Source organism: Scomber scombrus, chromosome 2, assembly GCF_963691925.1.
Source record: "Scomber scombrus chromosome 2, fScoSco1.1, whole genome shotgun sequence".
Classification (NCBI taxonomy): Eukaryota; Metazoa; Chordata; class Actinopteri; order Scombriformes; family Scombridae; genus Scomber; species Scomber scombrus.
In genome coordinates, this window is record NC_084971.1 from 31,699,958 (window position 1) to 31,707,457 (window position 7,500).

The following is a 7,500-nucleotide window of genomic DNA, read 5'->3' on the forward strand; positions in this document are numbered from 1 at the left end:
AATGGCAAGAGGTGCTATTTCTAAATCTGACTAATTTTTCTGCCTCCCTCCATCTTTCTTCCTGTTCCATCCTTCCTCTCCCCCCCCCCTTCTTCTCCTCTCCAGGTTGGTTGCTAATTCCAGTAAGAGGTCATTTATTAACAGACACAGTACCGGCAGCCAAGCTCCTCATTCCCTCAATGGCTTTTTAACTGCCACAGCTTAAGGCTATGCTGCTGCAGACCTTAAAACACAGGACATCAGCGAAAAAAAAAAAAAAAGAAGCAAACAGCCTGAGGCCCAAGATGCAATAAAACACGTATTTAGATTATAGTCTGTGTATAGGAGAGAGGTACATAACTAAAACTGCATATGATCTACAGGTGTACTTTAAAGTGTGATTCAAAACTCATATTTAACCCTCCTGTTGTCCTCGGTTAAAATTTGACCTGTTTATAAAATGTTTTTATATCAGAAACATGGATTTATTTCATCTAATTGCCTGAAAATCACATGGTTGGTTGTATACTACATTATTTGCAAGTATAATCATCACTACTTTCATTGAATTGGATGATAATTTGTATTTTAAGCTTTATTATAAACAGTCAAACTAAAGCGGGATCAATTTTGACCTAGGAGTGTGACTACAGGTGTGATTAGGTGCTGTCATTCAAATACTGTTACCATGACTACACTTTGTAGATGTTGAAGACCAGTTTGTGATAATCCATCAAAAATATTCAGTTAAAATAATTCATAATTTCTGCTTTTTTTAACTCTAAAATAAGGTATGATTTCATTGAAATGAGGCCTATAGCCCATCATTTCAAAAAATAAGTTTAAAGTTGGATTGAAGTTGACTTAGAAGGTCTACCAGAATTGGGCGATATTAAAGTGTAAAGTGTAAATTAACAGTGAAAATGGACCCAGGAGGACAAAAGCTGCACATTTGATAGGAAGATAACAGGACGGTTAATCTCATATTTTCTGTACATTATGTATTTATAAGCACACACACACACACACACACACACACACACACACACACACACACACACACACACACACACACACACACACACACACACACACACATTCTTACTACATGATTTACAACCACACTCTATAGTTTTGTTGTAAACCATGTTTTTTTCCCCCATATTTGAATGAATTGTGACTGTATTTTAGAAATGTTTTATATAATTTTATGTCATCATTCTGTCGCTCCAGCTGCTACTTCTTTATTTGGACCAGCTTCTGACAAATGTTCAGTGTTTAAAGAGCTGGACTCATGCATGGCTGAGGATGAGAAAAGGGTTCGTTTTTGATATCTTGAGTCTAAATTCACACTTTTCTGCCCTTTCCTCTCTCTCTCTCTCTCTCTCTCTGTCTCTCTCTCTCTCTCTCTCTCTGTCTTTCATTCTCTCTCTCTCTCTCTCCTCTCTCTCTCTCTCTCTCTCTCTCTCTCTCTCTCTCTGTCTTTCACTCTCTCTCCTCTTCCTCTCTGTTTATTCTTGTCTCATTTCACTGCATCTTTTTTTTCCTTCTTCTTCTTCCTCTCCCTCCCGTACATCTCATTCGGGGGCGAACGCAGAGCTTCAATAGTCATCCGTGCGAGACGGCAACCATCCGCTCCTGCCAGACAAACCAAACGTCCAGGATGCAGTCACCCCTGGCAACGGCTGAACCTGCCCACAGTGCATCAGCGCGGCCAGTAGAGGGACCAGCGACTGTGCTGCCGATTGTAATGGGGATGGGATGAGATGCAGGGGGGAGGGGCATCATTATGGTGGTGGTGGGGGGGGGGGGGGGGGGGGGGGGGGGGGGGGGTAAGAGAGAGAGAGGGAAACAGTGGAACAACAACTATACGAGTGAAAGGGAGGAACAGGTAAGAGTTATAGAGGAGGAAAAAGATGGCAAGTGCAAGAGAATGACGGCAAATGAGGATATGGAATGATTTATGATTATTGTTATGATTATTATCTGTCTGATTTATAAATTTGACTTTTATTATCATGGTCTTAGCTTTAATATTCCAAGAGAGATAAGGTAGCATGCTTACATAAGAAGAAAAGAAAGCATAAATCTAACTATTCAAACTAATTCATAATGCTGAAACGCCCAATTTTTACCACGGTATCCATGACCTTAAATAAACTTAGAATAAACGAAGATCAGGTTTTAAAGCTTTTGCTGCATTTAATGTATATATATTGACCCATCCTGAAAATTAGCCATTAAAAAGCTGTTACCCTCAAATCATAAAGATATACCCTAATGATGGGCTTGTGTCAATGATGAAAAAAAAAGATATAATCTGGTTAATTATCACCAGTATGTCACTTTTTTTACAAAGAAACTGAAAATATGTGGCACAGTGACTCTTTATTATCACTGAATGATGAGCAGAGTGCAGAAAAATGACAGTCTATATAGAGTAAAGAAACATGACTTGTCTCTACCTCCATGTGCCATCTGATTAAAAGCACAGTACTACTTTTTTTACTACTATTTACCTCTAATGTTCTGCTCAAAAGTTAATCCTTTTACTGAACCGCCTCCCCACAATTTAGCTCTGTCCTTCAGCCCCAGTTCACCCTAAACACTATGATCAAAAACTTACCAAATCATCCTTTAAAATGACAGAAATTCAAGATCATACGGGAGATTTGTCCTTGTTAAATAAACAGTAGAGATAGAGGCGTCCCTGATGACACGCAGACTGGGGGATGGAAGTGCTTGCAACGTCCCTACAGAGGCGGCAAAGTGAGAGAAGGAGTGAGCAGATTGAAACTGAGTGATGGTCCTGTGTGTCAAAAGTGTGAGATTCAATCGCTGACAGAAAGAGAGAGAGAGAGAGAGAGAGAGAGAGAGAGAGAGAGAGAGAGAGAGAGAAAGAGAGAGAGAGAGAGAGAGAGAGAGAGAGACGGAGAGAAACTGTGGAGGGAGAAAGGTGTTTGGACAGTGATGACAGAGGCTCTCACTGCTGGGAAACACCTAACAATCAACCTGTAAAACGTGCATGCACACACACACACACACACACACACACACACACACACACACACACACACACACACACACACACACACACACACACACACACACACACACACACACAGAGACAAACACTGTTTAAACTGTGCTAACAGTGTGTTCACTTTTGCTGTGTTGCCGCAGAGGAGCTCTCTCTTATTTTTTGCAATGATGTACTACAGTATATATGGTGAGTGGATAGTGCCAATTTAAAGACTAGCAGGAGAAGGAGTAGTCTACTGTTTCGTCACCGCCAATCTGTGCGGAGTTTTGCATGAGTCTGCAGACAAGAAAGTGGTTGCAACATTAAGGTGTGTGCATAGAATAAATGTGTACTGGTGGAAGTATGACATAATTATATCATTTTAAAAACTGTCTAATATACACGTTGCATGGTTGAAATCAGACATGGACATTTTTTCAACACTTCTTTTTAGATGTTTTATGTTCTATGTGGTGCTGTTATAAGAGTGGATGAGTTAATGTTTAGGGTATTTTATATATGTTTTATATTTTACTTCACTTATCCACAACCCCTAAAAATAGCTCTAATGCAGTAACTATCAAGTTGATTGTTAACGGCAAGAGGGAATGACCTCAATAGAGAATTGCTTACGTAAATGTATTTGTTATATTGCTTTTATTTATTTTTTTTAAATTTCCCATCAACACAGAAGAGACACTAGACGTATGTATCATGTGGAGATTGACAGTAAGTTACATAAAGTCACATAAATGTCACATGACTGTCTCCTTGGTAGGTAATTGTGGCAGTATCCATTTCCCATAGTATTGTATGCTACATAGCAATTAAGTGACAAGTACAGGTACTGTAAGGGTTTACTGATTGAAAATCATTAATTAACACAACATTACAGTTACTAGCTAATCCCAGTAATGCTCGGTTACTTCAATAGATGGGGTTGTCAGGCCATCTTACCGTTAGCTTGATGAAGAGTAGCCCCATTCTGCTAAAAGCTAACGCTACAGTGGTTGTGCGTGGCTCTTTAACGAAGGAAAAAGTCTTGAATTCAAAAATTTTGTATAAAAAAACTTCTGATGAAGCATTAATCTCACCTTTGTGTCACTAGTCTAATTTTATCAGCTCATTTCTGCTCCTTGTGGCAGCTGTGATTAAAAACACCCACAATACGACTGTCTTCCACCCTCTGGCCTCGGGGTGACATAACGAGCCCATTACAGCTTGACGCACCAAAATGAAGGGAAGGAGACGTCACACTTGGAAACTTAGTAAAACAATGTGATAATTCTTTAAAGGATTAATATCCTGGATTTAATACATCCATGAGTTATAGGCTATACAGTGTTAATGTGTAAATGACACTGTTGATAATACATGAAAAATAATGAATGAGGTGTAAATGAAGAATTATAATCAATGATTACATTCAATTGATTAATGATTGCCTACATTAGAAGTACTCTTATTCTTTTTCCAGTGTTGCTGTTTATTTATTTACTTTCATTGCTTGTTAAAATCACATTCATTGATTTTGTAATACAGTATAGCTCCTCTAATCCCTAAATTTCCTCGTAGTTCACCGAAGGAAAGAAGCCTTTAAAGTATGTTGAGGTTAAAAAATATAACAGAGAAGAACAATGAACATGATGATGATGATGATGACGACGACTGATTGCCCTAATGATGAAGATCTCTGAGGTCACACGCCACCCTAACTTTGCCTGGTCTCTCCCCCGTTCACATGGCATTGCCATGGCAACCGGCGATTCCTCTCTTCGCCGAGTCTCCACGGTTACCGACCTGCTCTCATTCATAAGCGTTGCCAGGGCAACGCAGCTCTGGCTCATTGATGGAATCTCGGCATTGCCGCAGCAACGGGGATGGGAAGTGGGTCTCCTAGCGATTGATTTTCAACCCCTCCAAACCCCCGCATGCCTCACCCACCCACACACAAACACACACTATCCTTACTTACCCCCTCACACCCTGTTCCATCGGCATCTCCTGTACATCGTGCAAAAACGCACACACACATTTATGCATAACTTCCTTCAGATGTAGGCGCACAAACACACACACACACACACACACACACACACACACACACACACACACACACACACACACACACACACACTGACCTAACGAGTGCATCCTTTTCCAGCCCCAAACACAGATACATTTGCATCAAATATATGTGTGTGTGCTCCCTCTGCACACACTCAGAGTACGATTTGATGACAGTGACGAATGCAGCGCAACCCAGGTAGTATGGATGACCCACTTTCTCTGCTGCTGCTGCTGCTGCTGCTGGTGTGTTGAACACTACAATTGCTGTGTTTTACAACATGTACACACACACACACACACACACACACACACAAACACATTAATCAAAAATAAGTGTCTGTTCTATATAGCCCCTGTAAAATCCAGTTATGTATGTAATGGAGGAAATGCATGAAGGAAAATGGTGAACTATTAACAGTTTTTACATCTGCTATCTGTGTGTTTTATGGATTTTAAGATTTTCTTGATCACCTTTAAGGAATGGCAGAGTATGGTTTCCAGTTCTATTTCTGAACTGTTAACCCCTTTAGAGGTCCAGATATGTACGCCATAGTTTTTAATTTATCGTTCAGCCTCACTGTTGCAACATTAAGCTGGTGTATCGTATGTCATGAGGTCATCATGCTTTAACCCTCCTGTTGTCCTCAAGTCAAGGGAGGAAGGAAGTAAGGAAGGGAGGAAGAAGGAAGGAAAGGAGGGAGGAAGGAGGAAGGAGAAAGGAAGGAAGGAAGGGAGGAACGAAGGAAGGAAGGTAGGAGGGAGAAAGGAAAAGAGGGAGGGAGGGAGGAAGGAAAGAAGGACAGAGGAAAGAAGGAAGGGAGGAAGGTAGGGGGGAAGGGAGCAAGGAAAGGAAGGAAGGAAGGAGGGAATGAAAGAAGGAGGGAGGGAGGAAGGAAGGGAGGAAGGTAGGGGGGAAAGAGAGAGGAAGGAAAGAAAGAGAGAAGGAGGGATGGAGGAAGGAAGGAAAGAAGGAGGGAGGGAGGAAGGAGAGAGGGAGGAAAGAAGGAACAGTCAAAACAGACGGGGTCAATTTGACCCGGGAGGACGACACGAAGGTTAATTCAATTATATTTAAATATAACTGTCTTTCCATTGATTAATTCACTGCGTGATACAAGCCATAGTGGGAGGGTACGCCTTGTTTTATTACTGAATATGAGACTATTCTGAGTTGTTGCATTCACTGTGACAAAAAAGGGGGGATTGCATGGGTAGAAGTTTTCAATAGAAACAACTTTTCTAGATATGTGTTTTTGGGGAGTAGAGGGAAACTGAGCCTCTTTTTCCCCGACTTGTGTCATGTTTCACTCTCATGAATATCTAATGGCATTAGGAACCTGGAGGAGAAAACACAAGCTTTTCTCCTACTCCCACAGCTTCAATGTATAAGCTTTGTTTTTTAGGAGGTGCACATCAGCCAAATGTGATGCCAGCTTTAACGGGAGTGTGTCTATGTTCACACAGCCCTATGTTCCTACAGTTTAATAATAAAACAAAGAATTTCACCTGTCTTTCAAGCATTTTCATAGATGAAAAGCAACAACACGATGTAGGCCTGAGGAAACATAGGGCTAATTTGGGAGGAATTCTTAAGAAATGGGGGAACATACAATAGGGCTGACCCCACTTTAACAACTGAATAAGGTCAATAGCTGGGTCACCTCCAGTGCAAAGGCAGATTATGATTATGCTGCATGAGCTCATACATTACTCTACATGCATGTGCCTGTGGGTGTGAATATGTTCATCATGCAATCACAGTGAGGCATATTTTGGCAAAATATAGGAAAAGCACATACTCTCAACATGCAAGAGAGTGGGACCGGCTCCAGATAGTGACACGTGCATGAGCTGTATGTGTGTGGTTATGCTTGTGTGCGTGTGCGTGTGTGTGTGTGTGTGAGCGTATGAGTGTATTATGCACACGCTTTATGTGTGTATCGTGTGGAAATAGAGTGGGAGTGCCATGTGTCATCACAGTGTGAGCTCCTGTCCCCTTAGTGTCTCCCACTGAGCCCTATCCCCCCACCCCTTCCTCTCTCACACACACACACACACACACACAAACACACTCACACACACGATGGACACTGTTCTAGTGTGACACGGTGCACAGTAAAGGATTTTGAAACATGTTCAAACAGTGTAAGGCATAAACAAATTGCCCCGTGCAAAAAAACACACAGCGTCTCGGTGTAGTTGTTTAAGTTGGCACTCGAGTACGATTGCTGTGTTCACATCTGCCCAAACAAACTGCACAGACGGGGGAAAGTGAACCAGAAATGCATTCAACCAAACTAAATGGGGCAGGTTTTTTATAATGCCCATAGATAATAGAGTAAGATTGTGCTCAGGTGGCAGTGCAATAAAAAGGTAAAGCCAATGTTTGCCAGTGTTGCTGCATCTTCACATCTTAGCCATGAAACTGG